A 24,124-nucleotide genomic window follows, 5' to 3' on the forward strand; every position below is an offset into this window, starting at 1 on the left:
GAGTGGACTAAGGAATGGAACTCAGACTCATGTATTCCATCTGCGTTACATCTTACTGAGCACTTTACTAAAGCTGATGAAATGTTAAATTCTGATGATTTTAAAACCCAGCTTAGAGTCACTGCATTGAGTACTAAACATCTACAAGGTCTTCATTCCAACACTCATGCAGAGCTACACAAGATTCAGGAGAACTTTATCAAACAGGAACAAGTTTGGAAAATTGATAAGAAAAAGTTCTTCCAACCTACCATTGATAGGGTTGCTTATATTGAGAAAACTCAAGAGAAGCAACAAGCTCAGATTGATCAAATTCTGACAAATCAAGCTTCTCAGCAATCGCAACTTACTGAAATCCAGACCTCAGTGGAACTACTTATCTCTCTTTTATTACCTGCTGATGCCAAAAAGGGGGAGAAGGTAATTAAGTCCAAATGCAAAACCAACAAGACACTGCAAGGAAAGGATGATGGAAAAGATGACCAAGGAAACTCTGGAATGGGTAGTGGTCATAGTCAAGGTAGAAGGTTTACATCAAGACAAGCTAGTCACAGAACAAGTTCTGATACTGGGAAAAGAATAAGTTCTGCTGCTGGTAAAAGGATAATTTCTGATGAACTTCTAGATCTTGATGAGGAAATGTCAAGACAGTTATTTCTTCAAGAAATTCAAGGGATGGACTTGGAAAGTTTAAAGAAAGAAGAAGCCAGACTTAAATCAGAGAAAGTCACATCTAAATCTGAAGCTTCTGGTAAAAAGTTACTTCCAAAACCTAAAGGCATTGTGATCAAAGAAAGGATACATACTGAAGAAACTTTGGCTAGATCACAACCACAGATAGATCCAAGATCCAAAGGTAAAGAAAAGGTTGGTGAACCTATCAAGCCTTATGTACCTCCTGAGGAAGAAGAAATTACTGATGGAAAAGATGATCTTGCTCTGACTTCAAGAAAAGTTCTTAAAACAACCTCTGACATGGCTCAAGTTGTTCAGAGTCAAGAAATTAAAAGTTCTGATATTCAAAAGAAGCAAGTAACCTCTGACACAGCTCAAGTTAACTTGATATCAGAAGGAAGATCAAATACACTCCTACCAGGATTCACTAAAGCAAAACAGACTCAATCTTTGAAGACTACTCCAAGTGGTTTTGAAGCAAGAGTAGTTACTGGAAAGGAAGCTAGAGATAAAACTGGATTGGGAAGTGCTGATGAAAGAAGAGTACACAACACTACCGATGATCCAACTTCCTTGAGTGAACCAGGTATTGGAGCAACTCCTGAGAGATTGAATCAACTAGAATCTGTACAGATGGTTTACCATACCTACTTGAAAGAATACATCATGTTGTATTTCATGACAGATGGTAGGGTTTATCATATAAGACAAAATGTCATTCCTTTGAAGTATTTTGAAGAATTGGAGCATGTACTTTTCTTACTTCAAGTGGATAACAGAATAACAGAGACTGCTGCAAACTACTTAAAAGAACAGATTCAGAGACAGAAAAGGCTTTATTCTGTTAAGTCTGACAGCAGATATGTTCCAAAGTACAGAAATCACAATGGTGATATTGTTGATATGAAGCCTAATACTGCACAGATCAGAACATATCTTGGTATTAAGGGGCTTGAATTCAATCTAGAGTCTAACAAAGCTTATGTCATAAGACTAGATCGGGAGTTGAGAAGAGCAAAGATTAATGATCTCAGAGCTGCAATATTTCAAACTGGTGAAGATACTGCAGAGCTTAAAGATGTCAAACGGAGAATGATTGATGAACTCAGATATGCTGAGAAATGTTTGTTGAAGAATTATCTCAGAACAACTCCTGACATCAGAGAGATCAGAAAATGATGAAGCCAAGTCAAAGATCTACAACTACTTAAATTCTGATGTGTATACAGACTAAAGTTGTTATCAGAAGTTGAATTGGTAAAAGCTTTAAGGACTGTAAGTTGTAGTTATCTTGTCTATTTCTCATGCATTTGTACTTAATGTTTTTGACATCATCAAATATCTGTTAAACTTGTATATTTTGCTAATTTACAAGTTGGGGGAGATTGTTAGATATATTTGATAATGTCATGGCTAATATGTTTTATGTTTAGATTTCAGATCTTATTTGAACAGAACAAATCAGTACTTAACTGATCAGTACTTATATTGGACGACAGAACTTAAGGGATATCAGTACTTATGTTATCAGGAGATAAGCATCAGGAGATAGATATCAGAACTTAAGTGCTGAAGGACGATCAGATAAGGACAGTAGCTGATTAAAGTTAAGAAGATCAAGATAAACATAAGAAGAGATATGCATAAAGAAGGAATTCCGTAAAGAATGGAATACTTGGAAGAAAAGATATCTGATTGATATATATTAGGAAGCAGAATTATATTCCATATCAATTAGCGATTATCTTGTAACTGTGTAATATATAAACACAGACATAGGGTTTACACTATAAGTGTAATCATTATCGAGAATATTATTTACTGTAACCCTAGCAGCTCTCGTGATATTTTATTCATCACTGAGAGATAACAGTTCCAGATTGTAACAGAGTTTATTGTTTCAATAAAGTTTGTTTTCTGTTACATAAGTTCTTGAAGTTTGATTTGATTGTAATAAACACTGTATTCACCCCCTCTACAGTGAAAGTGTGACCTAACATAAAACACAAACTACTCGAAATGGCCAAAGCTAAAAAATAGTAAACTGGATTCTAAAGGTTGCACCAGATAACAAAGTCTTTTAAACATAAAGACGGGCAAAGTGTTATCTTAAAATATTTCAAAAAAATTCTTTAAAATTCTATGATATTGGACAGTTGACACGGACCGAGGCTCACTCTGGTTTCCCAAGTTCTGCCGCTGATTGAGTTAATGAAACTGCACCTTGCCTTGCTATAATAACATAAGCTTTAAGTTCAACCAAATTATATCTTAAGTAGGTAGAAGCCATAGATGCACCAAGAAACCAATCCTGTAGCTCGCAAGAAGTCTTCATAGAGTAAAAAATTGCAAGCTCTTCGTGACCCTGCATGTCAACTTTTAAAAATCATATTTAATTGTGCCTTCAAGTCTCAACAAAATTTGGTAGATTAGGTGATGGATAGTAGATGTAACACCCCTGTCCCACATCGAGGAGATTTGGGACTTTTGTTCAGTTTATAAGGCAAACTACTACTACTACTAATATTACTATGTGCACCAACAAATCATGATCTTTGGGGGCCTGTGGTGGGCTTGTCGTAACCCAGGTTGGCTGCACTCAGGACAGTATGCTGCGGCTTATTTCGGACTCGTAATCGGGACTTGACCCGGTTTTCGAAAAAGGCTCGGGATTTGACCAGGGTTGTCACATATGGTATCAGAGCCGACTCTCGAAAGCTTGATGCGTCAAGTTGCCGAATGTGGGGACACGAAGGCCGGTTGTATTATTCCATAATGGCAAGAGGTCCGGAGGTGGGGACACGAAATCAGCCGGTATTATCCAACAATGGCTAGAGAGGCAAAGATCTGGACCGATGGGTTGTCTATTCTGACCTGACGAGGACGTTAGGAGTTTAAATGGGGGAGTTTGTAACAGCCCAGTCCCACATCGAGAAGATTTGGGACTTTTGTTCAGTTTATAAGGCAAAGTACTACTGCTATGTGTACCAACAAATCATGATCTTTTGGGGGTCTGTGGTAGGCTTGTCGTAACCCAAGTTGGTTGCATTCGAGACAGTATGCTTCGGCTTATTTCGGACTCGTAATCGGGACTTGACCCGGTTTTCGAAAAAGGCTCGGGATTTGACCTTGGTTGTCACAGTAGATCTTTGACAAGCTTGGAATTCAATTCAATGTAGCAGTTGTGTCTTTTTTTAACGATTACTTTGGTCACTGCAATATTTAAGTTATTGTCCAATGCCCATTGTAAAATTAGTAGGCCAAGATTATGCTATGACTCTACCAATTGTAATACAAAAATATCTAGAAATGAATGCAAGAAAATAGACCCTAATCCAATATAGCAGTTCGGGCCCAACTGTTCTCTGCACGTTGAGCTTTCCAGAGAATAGAAGGAAGTTGGTGCGTCCCCCTGTGAGAGAGGTCACGAGTTCGAGTCCTAGCGTGTGTGTGATTAATTATCAAAATAGAAAAGAATGGAAGGACAGAGGATTGGAAAAAATCTTTCAGAGATAAAAAAACATGAAAGGAAATAGATAGAACAAGATTATAAAACATCTTCTGATGACGGGGATAAAGACATATAATCCCCACAGCCAATTTCAGAGACTCTTGCGGCGATCAACCAGAGTTAAACTTAGCACACTATGTAAACAATAGGTAAGAAAATTACAAAAAAAATGAAGAGGGAAAAAAAGAAAAGCTCTCTCATAAGTCTCAGATATCTTCATGTTTTTTAAAATTAATAAAAATAAATCACACGTACTCCTATATACATTAGGTGTTCGAGATTAAGATTTGAGCATATTAATTCACTGTGTTGGTAACATGTTCACTATATTTGTAAGTGGGTAGAAGGCTAGAGGCCATAGGTGCACAAAGCAATCAACAATGCAGCTGGCATTCACGCTACACGAAAGTAAAAATATATATTAGCTGAAAGATGCGATCTTGCGACAAGCATGGCATTCTTTCTCTAACAAGTCCTTTGGTTATTGATGGATTTACGGAGTTTATTGATGAAGCCTTGTTTAATTAGTCCATTAATTCTTTAGCTACTTCATCAAAAATTGATCCAGTAATGATGGATTGATGGAGTAAAATGAACTAATGGATCATAAATCACTGGTGCATCAATAAAAAAACCATCAATTCATTCATTAGTTAGACAAATCGTATTTTTTTATTGTAACCGCCGCATAAAAAATAGTTATAAACCACATCTAAGTAAATTAAAAAATAAAAATTAATTTAAGTCCTAAAAAAGTGGCGCTGCCCTGTCTATGTTTCAAAAGAAAGAATCAGGATCAATCCAAAAAAAAATTGCACTTAGCAAAAGCATTATAAGCAAAAAAACACAAACACAAGTACATTGAATATTTTGGATTTTTGTAGGCAAGTGTTGCTTATTAAGATCAATGAAATTTATTTTTGAACAATAATAGGTTAAACAATCTTAACTTTATGAGAAATCGTATGTCAAAGGTAACAAACGAAATGTGATAAATCAAATTAAACCAAACGTATTCAGTATATCCCGCAAAAGCAGGGTCTAGGGTGGGTATGATGTACACAGTCTTTCCCTCATTCAAAAGAACGAAGAGGATGTTTCTCAAAAGACCCCGGCTTGTGTGTGAACATATGTAAATATAGAATATAACTATAAAAAGATATAATACGCAATACCGTATAAGTTTTAAAAATGTAAGAATATTTATGTTTACATGTAGACTTTATATACAATTAATATTGGTATATTTTTACTGTTATACACGAATAAATAACATTTGGCAGATTCTATTAAATTTAATCGACAAGACCCTTTTCTCCAAGTAAATTTAACCAATCCGACCCTTTTCTTGATCGATTAAATCAATAAAAAAATTATACATTTTTTTCCATTATATTGTACTTGAATAAATTGAAATTTTAATTAAATAGATTTTTTCACTACTAGTGAATATTCATATTTCGAGAGGGCAGTCGGCTTTTAGAATGTTATCGAGTTATATTTAAAATTGATAACCGTTGATTGAAAAGATTACGCTCCTACGATAATTATTATTTTTCATATTTACGACTTCTATATGATTATTAAAATTTTAGATATATAAGATTACCTTCTTTCAACTAATTATTCATATAATTTGTTGCAATATTTTAAAACAACTCTTAAAATAGTTATCGAATTAATTTTACATAATAAAATCAATTTTTAATATACTTATAATTGAAAAAATATATGAAACTCACGAAGCGCGTATAAGTTACATAGAATCATAAATAATAATCAATCAATTCGTGTACATATAGTTGGTTATTTTTTCTCCAAAAACAAGATATGTATTATTCTTTTAATTTTGATAAAAAAAATGAAGGACGTTTTAAAGTATTTAAAACATAACATATTATTTTCCCTCAGTTTAATTAATAATTATATTGACGGCTCTAAACTCGTTTTTTTAGCTTCTTATCAATCAAAGGTCGATTTCATTAGTTACATACTCTAGGACTCTATGTTTTATATAGAAAAAATGAGAAAAATACCATTTTTTTTAGAATCTGTGACATGAATACCATTTTTTCAAGTATATGGCCAAAAATACCACTCTAATACGCATTTCTAAGTTGGATATCACTAATACGCATTTAACAAACGAGTAATTTGTGTAAAAAAATGTTTAAAAAAAAATAAAAAAAATATATAAAGGAGATACGCATTTTGGATATGCGTGTCTTTTGTTTTGTTTTTGTTTTTTTATTTTAATTTTAATTTTTTTTTACCTAATACCCATTTCTCAAATGCGTATTAGAGTTACCCATTTTACAAATACGTATTAGATGGGTATTTTTGACTATATACTTTAAAAAGTGGTATTCTTGTTACAATTCTTTAAAAAAAAGGTATTTTTAGCCATTATACTTTTATATATGAACTAATTGTCCAAAGTAAATGTCATTTACTCTCTCAAAATACATGATCCTTTGTATCATTTGACTCGGTAAACGGGAGAAAAAAATGCGACATTTTTATTAAAATCCCATTTTTATTCAAGTTAATTGGGTTGAAACTCTTGATCAAACAGTCCATAAACAATTTTGTAACAAACGAGGTGTTAGCAAAAAACGTATTTACATTTTATAAATACTATTTAATTAATGTTTTTAATTTTTTTGCTAAATAACATTTTAATTGAAATAAATGAATGTAATTGTTAGTTTACAATAAAACATGAGATCGTAATCTAAAATCAGTTATCTTTAAAACATTTTTCGTATAAAAAATTAGTGTATAATACTCCCTCTGTCCCTCTCATTTGTTTACACTTTCCTTTTTGGGATGTGCCTTCGAATTGTTTACATTTCAAAATTTTTCAAAAAAAGTAAAGTTTTTATAATTTTTAAGTTAACTACATCCACTATTTTACCCCACTATACCCACTTTATACATATAATATTAATCGGTGTCACTACTTTACTCATTTTTTCAACTTTTCTTCACTATTTTATCATTTTTTTTAAACTTCACGGCCCACTCCACGCCCCACCCAAATGTAAACATTTGGGAGGGACGGAGGGAGTACCTTATAACAAAATTTGCATAGTTACGTGAAACACAATTAAGTTCACATTTATGCAATATATAATGCATACATTTTAATTTACGGTATTAACAAATAATTGATCTAATTTGATAATATATTTTTAATCCCTAAAATAATTAAATGTCGTGCATAAAGCGCTTCTATATTCTAGTTTATATAATCACGAATTAACAAAATGGCACACAAGTGAAAATAGAAAAGTATAACATTTAAGGGATAATTTTACACCCACGTCTTGTAATAATACAGTGGATCTTTGAGCGCATGAGATCGTTTAAGTGATTAAGGGTTTATTTCTTGTCATCTTAGGTTCTGTGTTCGATTCTCGCTCATCCCTAAAAGAAAAAAAATACAGTGGATCCTTATTCTTTTTTCATCAATTAGACTAACAAATGAGATGAATTTGGAATACAAGAAGTACTCTTGGTTACAGATTTCTAAAATCGAAAATATTCGATTAAGATATCAATTTATGATTTTTCAAAGGATTTTTTAAAAAGTAAAAATTTATCAAAAATCGATTAAATAGACAAATATTTTTTTTTATCAATTGTTAAGCGATTTTGAAAATTCTGCTGCCGATTTCTGGGAAGGACATGGATAGAGGAGGCACAATCCTAATCATAAAATAAGTTATATTAAAAATAATTACGTGACGGTGACACTATATTAGGGTTGAGCAGAAAATCGCACAAATCGCAAAAATTACCCGCATCACACTAATCCGCACCGTAAAATGCGGTTTTTAATTTTCGCGGTGCGGTTGCGGTTTGAATATTTAATAAACTGCGCAGTGCAGTGCGAGTTGTTATTTTAAATTTCTGAAATGCGTTTCAAACCGTACCGCACCGCAATATTTAATAAGTTATATATATATAATACTTATATTTTTATCGAGTCAGCCCACTAAATATTTACATCTCAATATTTAATAAGGTATTTAGGTAATTAAAATATAGTTTACTAATCGGATGCTCTTTGCGACCATAATTTGTGTTGGAGATTATTCAATGTTTATTAGATGATGATTATTACTTTTCGGTTTAAAATTAGTATAAAATATCAATTCTGGATGCTCTTTGCGACAATAATTTGTGTTGGAGATTATTCAATGTTTATTATATGATGATTATTACTTTTCGGTTTAAAATTAGTATAAAATATCAATTCTGAATACACACTTGATGGTACAAAGTGAAAACAAAAGTAGAACAGAGGCAGAAAAGAATAAGCAGCGACAGAAATAAAATAGTATCAACACTTAGCAGTGTACTGTAGACAAAATCACTTAAAAATGGTTAAATTTTGGAACTGCTGTTTATGTCTTTTGCTTTACATTTTTAAGCTACTTTTGTTTTGTAATTGAATTCCTAAAAGAATTAAATTTTCCGGTGTGTAATTTTTAATTTGTATTATTGAAGAATATTGGTGACTTTATTATATTATTCGAAAATTATATTAAGTTTTGTATATATTTAAATTTTTTGAACTTGTAAAGTATAAAGGGCAATGAACCGCACCACACCGTACCGCATTTTCGTGGTGTGGTTTATGCAATTTTTAAGGGTACGCGGTGCGGTTTGGAAGTTTGATCAAATCGCATATACGCTTTGATTTGCTGTTTGAGAAAAAAACCGCACAGTCCATGCCGCGCTCATCTCTACATATATCGTCCAATCATTATAGTTTTGTTATGTGGCCGACCAGTCAAATCAGTACAGGTAATAGTGACCCCGAGCCTGCTCGTATTTACACCATAATTAGTGTATTTACCATGTATGGGGTCATATCATATTCACGGTGAGCATAGGGCTCCGTATTTACTCCTCCTAGGGTCCTAGTCACCAAATGTAGTTTAAGTAGGTAGAGGCCATTGAAGAACAGTATGGTTGGAGCATTTCTAATTAAATAAAATTCTTAGTTAAAAATTATTAATACATATTTTATATAAAAAAATTTAAAAATTATGTAAAAAAAATCAATCTTTAATGGTACATTTTTCTTTTTTATAAATATAGTCAACTTTTTGATCTTATCTATATTTGTTGAATTACTACATATCTGTAAAAATCTGTAAAAAAATTATTCATTTATTACCATATTGAAGTAATATATTCTATTTATAACAACATAAAATTTTAATAACATACTATTTTTAAAATATAGCTAATTATCAATTTATCTAATAATATCGAAGTATTCCAGTTCCAACAAATTTTACATATTATTTTATAGGTCCAATTTAGACAATGAATTATAACTAACATTATTGGAGATGCTATTAACCATGACTGTAAAAGTATTTTTTACTAGATCTCAGATTCTCATTTGTAAGACTATAAATCATATTTGTCAAAAAAAAAATTATGTGCAGCGATCATTTTGTCAAGGTGTATGGATCTGATTAAATGTAATTTTTAAGATTTAACTCACTTTCTCATTAGTTTTATTACTTAAGTTCAATACAGATTTATGTTGTTGCTGCTGAAAATCAGTTAAAATTTCACCATCAAACCTTACCAAAATTATTATTATTTTTAATTTTTTGCATCAAAACATATACATATTAAAAAAATTATCAAACAGTTATCTGATTTTTATAACAGCAAATCAATTTTTAACACTAATTCCAAACCAGTGGTATCCGTTAGGGGTGTACGCGGTTCGGATCGGATCGGTTTTAGGGTAAAAGTCGAACCAAACCGCGAAGAGCGGTTTTAGAAAATTGTCATCCGCAAACGCATTTGCGGTTGCGGTTAACCGGGTCAATTGCGGTTGCGAATTTGCGGTTATTGCGGATCGGTTTGCGGTTCAACCACTTATTTTAAAATAATTAATAATTTGCAAAAAAATAAATTCGGAATATTAATAAATTCAAGTTTAAGTTACGTGATAAATTTACATTCAAAAATAAAAATACAAACTAATGCTCCGTATGGAGCAAGAATATTAAAAACATACAAAAATATGGAGACGAGAGATTAGAAAAAAGAAAAGTATAAAAAATTATATTTCGATTACATTTTCCATTTGTTTAGTTATATATCTTATAATAATTGTGAATATTATGAACTTAGTCTTAACGTTAACCTGAGATTAGTTAATAAATGTGTATATTTATTAATTTATATGATATCAACTATATTTTTGAAAAAATATTTTCTTATAAATATATGTTGCGGTTGCGGTTGCGATTTTGCGATTTTCAAGAATTTAAAACCACATCCAAACCGCGAATGAGTGGTTTTTAAAATTTAAATTCACAACCAACCCGCGTTTCACGATTATCCGCAAAATGCGGTTCGATTGCGAGCGGTTGAGCGGTTTGTATGTACACCCCTATTATCCGTGTCTCAGTTAGGGTAACTGTAGTGGTAGGTTTGTTTTGTAAAAGGCTGATGCCTCTTCTTTATGTACATCAAATTATATAATATTAATCTGCTTATTTAAAAAAAGAAAAATTTAATGAAGTTATTATTTGGTTAACATAAGGCTTGCCATTCAGTAGCAAGCATTACAGAAAGTATTATTAGAAGTGGGTGAAAGTTAATTTTGTAATCATTAATCTTAATATATCCAAAATTTTTGTTATACATTCTCTTTTTTTTACCCAAAAATTATTTTCTTATTTATAGATTGAGCACAATTTGTTGAATTTTAGTGTCTTATCCATTAATATTTGATAACCAATTTTATCGTTTGTTAACAAAGTTCTTTGTGTCGTGAAAACAAAATTTTCCCGTAAGTTGTGAGGTAATTTAGTGAACTCAATATTTTTAAAGATAAAACACAGAAAATCAATCTGTCCCATGTAAGTTTCCTCTACCTCAGATCCTTTTTCTTAAAATTATTTTCAAACATTACTAATCATCAAAAGAAAAGTTCGTAAATATAAGCCAAAAAAAATAAAAATTTACTAATCAAATTGTTGCCCGATCTTGAAGACAGTGCCGAGGAGCTATCATATCTAAAATTTACTAATCAAATTATAATTCCGATGATATTGATTATTTTATATTATATTTACTAATCAAATTATAACCCCTATGGCATTGCTTATTTTATATTATTTTTAGGACCAGCTAAAACACATTTTTTTTAATATTAATAAAAAAGTTTTTAAAATAATTTTTTTTAATTAATAACTTGCGAAGCGGATAAAAGTTCTAGCATCAGTATCATAAAACCATGACTACATGAGTATTTTTGACTAGATCCGATAATATTTTACGGAGCATGATATACAAACACAAAAATTTAATATTTATGTTTGTATTGTGGATATATGGTAAGAAAAATACACGAATAAGAAATACACGATCAAGATGTAAAGTTGATTTTGTATTTATTCTTTGAGTTACGACACGAGTACATAAAATAAATATATTTATATCTATTGTAAATATGCATATTTATAATAAATATATATATTTACAATAAATATATTTCAAATATAGCATAATTATAATATTGTAAGTATAAATGATTTAAATGCATATATTTCACATAATTTTGTAAATATTTGACCTAAAAATCCAATATTTGTATTTATTTATGTATTAATATTCAATTTTACACGAAATATGATACGAGAACGACACGAAAACGGAAATATACGAAACAAAAATATACGAACGCTAGTGAATTGGTTTTGTATTTGATATATAAATAAACGCCACGAAGAAATACATGACGCCAAAGTATACGACATAACACATGTTATATGGAGCATTAATTATGTGCGAACCCAATTAGTTAAACATGTCAAATTAACAATTATCATTATTTTATTTTCTTATACTTTTTACACATTTCTTATTAATATTTACTTCAATTATTGGCAACTAATGTTCCCAAAAAAATTCATGCATTATGTATTTTTTTTTAAAAACCAAGTAGGAAAATATATGTGTTTAGTGGACCATTTTGTGAAGGTGTCAAATGATGCCGAAAATTCGGCCATTTTGGTTGCAATTCCTAAGTCTATTATTTTATGTATAGCGAAGAGTATCTCCAATAAAAATTGTCAAAAAATTATCAAATCTTAAGTGATATGTCAAATTTATTGCCAATTTATTGAAGTTGTATGATTGCTATAAGGTTGCCACCAAAATTATCACAATTTGGCAAGTTGCCGAATTAGTTGAGATAAATATACTTGCAAAAATTGTATATCAATAATACTATATATAATAGGAGAATAAGGATATAATTTCATGAGATTAAAAAGTCTCATTGAAAAGACTAAATTATCCCTATTTTTAAAATTTATATAAAAGATGTGGTTCGTAAGAATCGAACTCAAATTATTTCAATCAACTATACCAACTATACAACATCTTACCACTACATCATATTGTCACGTGTACTTTTTATCAAACACACATAATATGTAAGTGTGTTAAATGAATATTTTATTTAACTTTAAAAATACTTACTTGAATTCCGCAAAAAAAGGATAGGTAGTTGAATATACGGTTAATTTTAAAAAATTGAATTCCAGATTTAAAATTAGGCATAGTACATAAATAAATTATTATCTTATTTATTAATCATTTTTTAGTTTGAAAATATATTTCATATATTTTAACATATTTTTTATTATAAAAAGTAATTAAAATGCACATATATAATTTTTAAAAAATTATTGAAAATAAAATCGCTTATATATAAATAATATATATTTGTATTACATATTTAGATAAGTTCGAATTATAATGAGTCAATGCATTTTAGAACTTGGCCCATTATTCAAAAAATACTCGAAATTTGACTACAAGACCCAGCCGAAAAACATCATCACATACTACGTTTAGTAAATTTAAATTACAAGCTCGGTGAGAGTATCTTACCAATAATGTGAAATTTTTTAATATATTATGTTAATATAAATTAATGTGTTTGAGGTCTTTATAGGATCAAGTCAATTGATTATTTATATTAAAATTACCAACTTCACCTGGTACCGCATAATTAATTTTGGGATTTGTCCCAATTTTAAGAATATTTGAAATTTGAAATGAGGTCTCACTAGATTTGTTAAAACTACGATAATATATTAAATCGGTTTATTTTTCATTTTTCACTTTTAAAAAACTAACTTTTTAAAAAGAATTCTTTTAGATCAGTAATGTTCATTGATCAAGATAATATTGTACAAATATTTTGAATTATTTTAATATTTTGAATTATGTAAATAAAGTTATATCTATACTATATTGTAGCATTTGATTCAATGCATTTTATATTATTTAAGGAAAAAGATATATATTATTCAATATTTGAAGGAATGAACCAGTTCAACTGATATTTATAAAACTTTATCGAGCTGAAATTTTTTAATTTTGGAAGAATAGTATAAAATTTTATCAAATTATTATATGAAGAAATATTATAGTCGTAATGAAAGAAACTTAAAAATGGTTTAAATAACGATATAAATACAATATTTCTTTCGAATTCTTGAAAAAAAAATCATGAATATAAATAACATGTCTTAAAAACATATAATTCATTTTTATGTTACAACCATGATTGATACCCGGTTGCGTAAAAAATAGATATGAATTGTTTGTCGGTGATAATGTTAATACCTTATATAAATTATAGCAATTTATTTATTACATAATTTCAATTTTTGAATAATTATAAATGCATGATAGTTAAGTAATCAATTATCTCACTAGATGTTAATAATGATTATACATTTACATAAATCAGATATTTAGCATATAATTAATTGAAACCATCATAATTTATTAAAAGATGTAAGATACAATAATTTACATATTAACACACACAAATACATATAACTTAATCTTACTTTGTTAACTGTAGTGTAAATAAAAAACTAACATTTTTTCATACATACGTTGAATTTCAAAAACTAATATTTTTCATTAAAATCAACTTTAATATTAACAATAATGTAAATTTTACATTATTGTATATTATGATTGCAAGTCATTCTGACTTCAGTTATGCATTTTTTTATCTTTTTAAATTGAGGAAGTTAATTGTAAGTTAGTAGTGAACTCAGTAATAATATAGAGCATTACATATAGTTTATTAAAATAAAATTCAAGATTTTGGTCAACTCTGTATTCAACATATATGTTAATTTGTACTACTTCCGTCCCATGAGTTTCTATACGTTTACTATTTGCACGTATTTTGAGACTTCTATAAAGTATAGTTTCATAATATTTTTTTTTTAAAATTGAATAAAAGTTTAAACATGATACTTTTATTCAGAAAAAAATTTAAAAAATATTGTGGAGTTATGCTTTAAAGGAATATTGAAAAGCGTGCTGAAAAGTAATGCATAGAATTCAATGAGACAGGAGGAGTAGCTTTTTATTTGTAAACATACTAACGACATTCTACAGATTAAGTTTAATCTTTTCGTTTTAAACGTACATTTACTACATGTTTATATTCATTCATTAAATATAAAATAACGGGTAAGAAATATATAATATAATAATAGTTGATAGAATATTCACTCCTAAAAGTGAGTAAGCATTCGAAGTTTTTAATGTTATAGAGGGGGACATGGAGCTTGTTGGAGAGAAATTTTATCTCCATTTTTTCAAAATTTGACTCAAGAGCCTATATAAGAATATTGTTGGAATTTCTCTACAAACATTATAATTGCATGATGCATTAAAAAATTCTAGAAAATGACACGTGTCTCGCACGGGTTATTATGCTAGTTTTAGTTTATGAGTCATTTACAATTTAATTTAGGGATCACGTATTATTAACTATTGGAATAAAATGTTGTCAAATGTGATTTATCTTGGTTCACGTGGTTTGCGTGGCTATTGCGTGAGCCCGTAGGGTTTACTCAGTGCGCACCCAAAGGGTAGCGGCTGCGGGTTACCTACGATAAAAAACAAATTGATATGAAATTGAGTAAAACTAAAATATTAATATATATGATGATTTGATAAGGTTGACAACTATTTTAGAAATCTCTTGTTGGAGATGCTCTAATTAGGAGTGATATGCCACGTCATACCACATAACATTTTTGACATATTTTTTGGCAAACGCGTTGGAGATGCTCTAAAAAGCAAGTGCATGGTGTCCTAGTTTTCAATAGATATTATAAACACTGTCCAATCCATTGCTTTCCACTTTCTTTTTTTGGATGCCGTTATCATTTTTTTACATTACAAAAATTTCCAAAACTAGTAAAAAATTATAATATAAAATCAACTACATCCATTACTTTTCTCCGTATACTCACTCTATACATTAAATATTGATTGGTCCCACCTCCCACCGCTTTACTTATTTTTTTTATTTTTCAATATTAATTTATATTTTTTCTTAATCTTAATATTTAGAACATCATTTTGTTTAGCATAATAATTGCACAACTTGTGATTAACGTGTTATTGTACCAACATTAAGATAAACCTACCCGTGGTCAAAATATTAGGAAATTGTAAAACGTAAAAGCAAGAACATATTTTTCCATTAAAAATAGCTAAAAATAAAGCGATAACTATTAATAATATTTCTAGTAGGGGTGTATAGACGAATAGCTGAATCGTATTAACTGCTCGCACCATTCACATGCGGATAATCGCAAATACGAATTGCTTGCGGATGAAAATTTTAATAATCGTTTATTTACGGTTTATATGTGATTTTAAATTTTTATAAATCGTAAAATCACAATCACAATCGCAATCACAAAAAATATTTGTTATTAATTAGATTATATAGTATATAAACCGATAAGTAAACATATTTATTTTGTTAAAATTTTAAGAGTAAATTGCATATTGCATTCCTTTAGTTTGGGAAATTGGCACTTTTTAATACCACTTGTTTCAACAATTGCACTTTGCATCGCATACAAGTTTAGGCGTTGCACTTTACATCCTTTCCGTTAGTTTTTGCCGTTATCGTTAAATATGTTTGGGGTAAGAGAGTAATTTGACCATGTCTAATTGCACTTTGATCATTCAAGTTCAACAGATTTTTCATTTACACCTCTAAACAATTTTTTTTACAATTCTGACCTTCAACTAAAAAAATTGAACATTTAAACCAATTTAATAAAAATTTTAATATTCAAATTTTTGTATTTTTTTTTAAGAAATTATATTAGAATTTTTATAATATTCGTATCACAAAAGTTATATTCAAAGTTTAAAAAAAATATATATTTGAATTTACAAAAAAAATAAATTTGATTTTTTTTAAAAAATTATACTCGTATCATAATTTTTTTATAATTTTTTAAAAAAAATTAGTTCATATCATATTGAAAATTTTATAAAATTCATAAAATTAAATTCGTATAATATCAAATTTGTATCATATTCTAAATTAAGAAAACTGACAAGTTTTTTAATAATTTTTTAAAAAATGAACCTTTAGATTTCAATTTTTGACCCTCCAAACCATATTTTTTGGAAAATAGTATAAAATATTTAAAATTCGAATATAATTTTTATGATACGAATATTATAAAAATTTGAACATTTTTTTTAAATTATAAAAATTTGAATATTAAATTTTGTAATAAATTAGTTAAAATGTTTAATTTTTATTGTTGAATGTCAGAATTGTAAAAAAATTGATCAGATGTATAAATGAATAATCTATTGAACTTTAATGATCAAAGTGCAATTAGACTTGGTCAAATTATTTTTTTACCCCTGTCATATTTAACGGTAACGGCAAATACTAACGGAAGGGGTGTAAAGAGTAACGCCTAAATTTGTATGGATGCAAATTGCAATTGTTGAAACAAGTGGTAGTAAAATGCTAATGACCCAAATGAGATGGATGCAATATGCAATTTACTCAAATTTTAATAATTTAATTGTAATATATGTGAATTGTAATAATAATAATAATAATAATAATAATAAACATTAAAGTAAAATATATATTATGTGTTACTTTATGAAGAGAATTAGAACTAGAATAATATATTATTATTATTGTTTTAATTTAAGTTCTCAGAATTCTAATCATAGTACGCATATCAAGGCTATATATACTTCGAATATATTATATTGTATTGTGGGCTCAACGACAAAATCCTAGTAGTATTGAAACGTGCACTGGCTTGGTTCAATTTTGTCTTTCTGTGCTTTCAACGACTCATCAAGATCAGTACAAATACATAGTTTTTTTTGAGTAATTAGCTATTTAAATAAGGAGTGTTTATTGTATAGAGTAAAAATTTATTATCGAGATAAACTTATATAAAATTTCCTCGAACACCCATCATTATTTACAAGGTTTTGATTATTATTATTATTTTTATCTAATTTTTGATGTGTTGTAATTTTATCGATCATCTATTATAAATTCATTGTTACTAATTAATAGGTAATTCAAGAATTAAACTATTGGTAGTGTTTCAAAGATATATTTGTTTGTAGTATAAATAATCTTATATAAGTATTTTGTAATTTATATTTAACTGGTTCATCGAAAATTATGTCTAATATATTGATATTTTGGAATATCAGATGTGATTTGATTAAATCATATGAAGTCCTGATACAATTCTTTAATGTTATTATTATATTATTATTTTTGGTTGGTTTTCACGTGCTGATTAGTTTGTGTAAACTACTCGTGTGGCAGTGTAGTAATAAGCTAGTCAAACAACTAATTCACACAGGGTCTGGACTAATTATTATGCATATAAGTACTTGTAATATTAACTAACCATTGATAATCAGAGACACTAATAGCGTAAGTTTATTTATATAAATAATAGAGCATTAATCATAGTTAATATTTGTATTTGTTTTATTAGACCGAGAGCTGGGTTGAGAATATTTTAGTGCTCGTAATCGCTATTGAGGTACGGATTATGTCCCCTTTTTATTCGGCGCTACTCCTCTTGTCCATTATATTTATTTGATTCGTTATGTTCTACTTTCCGTTCATTCCGTAAATAATTGCTTTGACAGTTTTAACTTCCGAAAATTATTTTAAAAATTAATTTTGAAAATTTTAGATATTTGTTTATGCGGTTTTCAAAAATTATTTATGACACCCTCTACTTTGGAAATCTGAATTATTTTTCTTAGGTGGTTTTAAAATTTTGCGAGAATATTTTTATTTGACCCTTAGAGCGATATAGGGTATACCGAGTTAACCAGTTGTAGGGGTACTACAGCCATGTCATTGCGGCACCAGTGACATGACACTTCCGTGACAGTGTGATTGGTCACGGCGTATCCTTCTGTTAGCTCTTGGGAGGAGCTTTTGCGCATTTGATATTTGTTCAGGATACGTGGGTGCACCCAGAGTTTGATTTGTGATTTGATTTACGGTAACGTGGTATATGCCATGCACGTTATCCGTTTTGTTGCACTTATTAGGTACCCTATGATGTGTGTATTTGTATATGTCTGATCTCGGTATGAAATATCCTAACCCCTTAGCCATGCTTGTTTTTAAATTATTATTTTTTAACGTTGTATATGCCATGCACGTTATCCGTTCTGTTGCACGTATTAGGTACCATATGATGTGTGTATTTGTATTTGTTCTGATCTCGGTATGAAATATCCTAACCCCTCGTTGTTTTAGCCATGCTTGTTTTTAAAATTATTGTTTTATTTTAAACTGTGAAATCTTCATTTCTGATTTTTGTTTTATAAATTGTATTCCAAATCCGTTGTGACGCCCTCAATCTCGGGGTTAGGAAATGAGGACTCACACACCTCGATTCTAATAATAAAATATGCATAAACCCCGATTAACTCCTAACAGGATCAACAGGATAAAGTATGAGACAAGATTACAACTACCAATCACAGAATATAACTACAAACCCAAAATATTATTAAATAATCAATATCGATTCCGGCTGGGAACCGACATATAACCCATTGTATCTTTAAACACCACTTTCTAGGCGCGAGCTCACTCATAACCTGTACTATCTGCTCTGGCAACTGAAAGCCCTCAACACGATAGGGACCACCAGGTACGCTCTTACGAGCAGTGCGCCTAAGCCTGGCCATCTTCTTGCTTAACTGCCATGGTTAGATTAAGACAAAAGAATGAGTATAAAACTCAGCAAGTAACTAAATAGCAGTTCTACAATAACAATTCTCAATATGCTTTGAACAAACTAGGGCATTCTATTTTAGCTAATCTAGGTGGCAGATTTCCATATATTCATTTTTGTTTTCTTTGAGATAAGGAAAAGTATCCGAAGAATAGTTGGGCTTTCAAGAAACAAGGCTCGAAACAGGATGAAAGCCGACATTCAACACAAATCATTATAGGATCAAAGTAGATCTTTCGGTAGAGGAAAGCAACGGTATTTCAAGATATAGAATCATTCATATGATCAACAATTTCAGGAATCAGGGTTCTGAGCCTTAAGCTCCACAATAACATAATCAGCTCTTTTCAAAGCAGTATAAAACATTTTCATTTCCAGAAATCAATTTACTGAATAAAAGTTTCAGTTCCCTTTTTAAATAATCATTTAGAACCCATGATTGGATCACTTATCTTTCCATTTCATTATATACGGGTGATCAGCCCGTATCGACCTCCATTCCGGTCTTTAAGGTACCATTCGGCATAATTTCAGCCATAAATTGGACTAGTCCCACTAGCCTCTTACCATGACTGGACTAGTCCCACTAGCCTCTTACGTCTCAATCCAATCCATCAGGAATTCATTTGGAAAACCTTGAGTTGAAAAAACAAATAGGTTTTCTAAAATCCATTTTATCATTACCAAACATTTGAAATCATTCGGACTCTTTCAAGTCGAAACTCATTCTTAATTCAGATTTTAAAGAAACAAAGTTCAGGGAGTGAATCAAAGATACGCAAGGAACAATTCTCAAGGATTCTGCATCAAAGATAATAAGGTACTAAATTTGAAGGATCAGTAATAACTTAGGGATCATTAGGGCGATCAAGAGAAATAGGGTATCATTAACAGAGTTATCCAAGATAATTAAAGGTTCAATATGATTCATGGCATTATAGGAAACTGGAACAGAAAGGCAGATTATCAAAGGGTGAAATCAATAGGATTATCAATAACAGGTTATCAAGAACAAGGGTACTTCAAATCAATATCAGGGTTTCATAAAGCAAGGGTTTCATACTTTAACAGTTCAATACTCTACATGGTATGAACAACATTTCCTTTATAATCATTTACACAAGTAATCAGAGTTACTTGCCTGAAATTGCTTTCCTGAGGGTTGAACTACTGCCACCTAGTATACTTTTCCCTTTCCTAGCCCGAATGCCCTCACGCTCCGAATCTACAATAAAAACCAAAAATCTTAATTAGATTCCCAACTCTCGTTCCCGGAACGATCACTCTATACGATAACTCGATTATATCTTTGACTCGAGCATACGAATATGGCTTATACAAATAAGCACACAGCACAATCCTTTCTCATAGTTTTTATATCCTTATATTCCTAGCAATCAAAGCGTACTCGCTTGACCTAGGCTATTTCTCAAATCACACTAACACGACTCTTTTACGAGTACTAGACCCATTTACAACCAAACATTTACGTGCATACTATCACTTATATCAATCGACTTCATTCCCTTTTCTTTTATTCCTTAAATTCGAACCACATTATACAATCAACTAAATAATCCATAGATATTCACATATACGCATCCAATCATTTCATATTTGATTATCAAAAACCAAGTTTTGACCTTAAGTTCATATGGCCTATTTGGCCTAATTGCAAATACCACCATAAAATCAATCAAATACTTACTTTAATTCACATAAACACGTATTTCATTTAACAACCTTTAAAGAACCACTCTCCTTTCTTTTAATCATAGAAATCCGAACCATAATCATACATATACAATCAAATTTCTCAAAAATTACACCATACAACTTTAGTTCTAACATGATTCCACATTTAAACTAGCACCATTTTCTTGATCAACAACCATTTGAATCAAAACATACATACATGCTCACATGCAATTCAATTTCAACTTAGCACGATATCAAACACTTTATCTTTATCATGTAAGCCAACTAAGTTCCTTAACACAATTGATTTTTATCTAAATTACAACATACATCCATTCATTCATCAAATTAATCTATTTTAACTCAATTTCATTCGGCAATAACTCAAATTCACATCTCAAGGACAAATCATTGACATGCACATCTTGATCCTTTTTAAAACTAATATGCAATCACTTTTAGGCTATTCATACTTAGCATTTACCAAGATTATCTCACAAAAATCAATTCCCTTTCTTATTAACATAAAAATTCGAACCTAACTTAGCATGCATCAATAATTTCATTTCTTTTTCAAGCTAATAACAATCCATTATTACTTTAAACAAGTTTACTCAAATCAAACAACTTTAAAGATTAAGTCCATTCGGCCTTTTTCAAAAACAAGACATGCAACTTGATATTCTTACTCCTTGAATCACAAATCATCCTATTTCTTAACATCAAATCATTAAATCATGCAATTAACCATAATCAACTTGATTTCTTTTAAAATTATAATGGTCATTCGGCCTTTTTCAATCAAAACACCACATGCAAACATAAAGAATTGATCTTAAGGTTCTAGAGCTCAGTTTTTAACATCATAGCTCACCACCGGTTCACCGGAGTTCATCACCGGTGGCGGTGGCATCTCGGTGGTGCCCTCATTCGAGGGTGTCCAACCATGAGCCCCCGATTCCATCAATTACACAAAAAGAACTAACATGCACATCTTCTCTATCATTTGTTTACAAGGAATCAAGCTTAGCAAGATGACATCAACAACAAATAGCAAGAACCATGTGGTTCTCGGGTGAACACACACACCGAGCACCCACAACACACACACACATCGACATGCAAGTGGGTATACACACATGCACATACTTTTACCTACAAAAATGTGTTTAACAAGAAGATTTGGGAATGATTGATGTGTTTGATCAAAGAAAAGAGAGGTATACCGAGAGAGATTGAAGAAAGCCGAGAGAGAGAGTGAGAGGGTTCGAATGAGAGAAGGAGAGAAAAGAGAGAAGAGAGAAGTGATGTCACGGGAGCAAGAAGAAGAAAGAAAGGAAGGGAGTGAGGTTATATAGCACTCAAAAACAAGGGCACTTTGGTAAATTTCTAATTCCTTTTTCATTCTTACTTGTCCATCTTTTTACTAAAATAAAACAAAGACTAAATATAAAATATATCTCTCTCGGGAAGTCAAGAATTATTGAAAATGACATTTTTAACGCGTAGGGCTCGAAATTAGCTTTTTATCCATTACTCATAATAAGAAATTGAGCGAACGGTTGATTTTATATGAATTTCGCAAACTCGCTTTAATAAATACCTTTTCCACTTAAAATTGATTTAAAAATGCAAAGATCAATAATTAAATTCACTTATTATTTTTTAAATAGTCTCTTAGACCTCTACGAAGATAACAGAACAAATCCCATGTTTTTATCCATCTCAGGTGATTTTATAAAAATGCACGAAGGTTAAATAAACCCTTATTTAAATCAAATAACTCCATTAAATCCATAAAAATGTCACAGAGCACACAGTCATGCACACAGGCAAGCAATCACACATATACGATCATATAACGACTCAGGTCTGATTATAAAATATATCACTTTAAATCTTTATCCTCTTTTACGCGTACCGGGTCACGTTCAGCCTGACGGCCCGACGCTCAGCGTTTCGATTACGCTTCTCATTATCTTTGCCAATTAACACGTCTCTTAAGACGAAATACTTTATTCATTCACTTCACATATAATTCACATTTTATATTATTTAATTCCATATTAGGGCGGGTTCCGTTCTACCTGACGGCCCGACACCACAGCTCGACTTCTAAGCTGACTCTTTAAATTGGAACGTGTTTATCCACGCTCCTTAACTCTAGCATACAGATAAGACAAATAATCATCGCTTAATCACATAATCTCATCACATAACACATACTTTACTTTCTTAATTACGACGCAAAATTCTCGGTCGTTACATCCGTACTGGGCGTTTGGCTCATGCCGTATTCTTTTTCTGGAAGGTGCTTAGGGGGATCTGGGACTGTGTGATGGAGAGCTACCTCATTTATTGATTAGGATTTCATACTTTATCAGTATCTAGATTTAATTATTTAGAAATTTCAATATTTATATTATTGGTTTAGACAGTTTGGAGATTTAATAGTATTTTTGAAGATTTTTAGACTATTTAATTATTGTTTATAAATATATTAGTGCTTTTTTTGTAGGTTTATGGATTACTGATTATATGGCGAGGTTTATAAGGTTGGCTGGATTTGCTGGGACAGTTGCAGGGACTGCTGCACATCAGGCTGATAAATTTAAATGGGGGGTTGAAGTCTTATCTGAGGGGTTCCATAATCTCTTTTAAATTTGATAATGTAATAGAGGTGGCTGATGCAGCAAAGAATGTTGAGAAGAAGCGCATAGATTTCAGGACTTCCAGGTCTAACAATGGTAGCAAGAGGACTAGGGATGATCAGGGTTTTGTACAAGGTAGACAGTGGTATGGAGGTCAGAGTGGTCAGCAGGGATAGTGGCGCGGACAATATCAGAATAGGGGTTGTCAGTCATTCCATGGCCGGAATCAGTATGTTCGTCAGAATCAGAATCAACAATTTCAGCGACAGAAGCAGCCTAGGCAGTGGCAGAATCGTCAACAGGGGCAGAGCCGTTACTCAGTGTATGGGGGAAACCCCAATATGATTCCAGTGGCTCCTTGTGCTACATGTGGTGGACATCATCCAGGTAGAGCTTGTTACAGACAAACTGGGGCTTGTTTCTTGTGTGGT

Source organism: Apium graveolens, chromosome 9 (genome assembly GCF_009905375.1).
Source record: "Apium graveolens cultivar Ventura chromosome 9, ASM990537v1, whole genome shotgun sequence".
NCBI lineage: Eukaryota > Viridiplantae > Streptophyta > Magnoliopsida > Apiales > Apiaceae > Apium > Apium graveolens.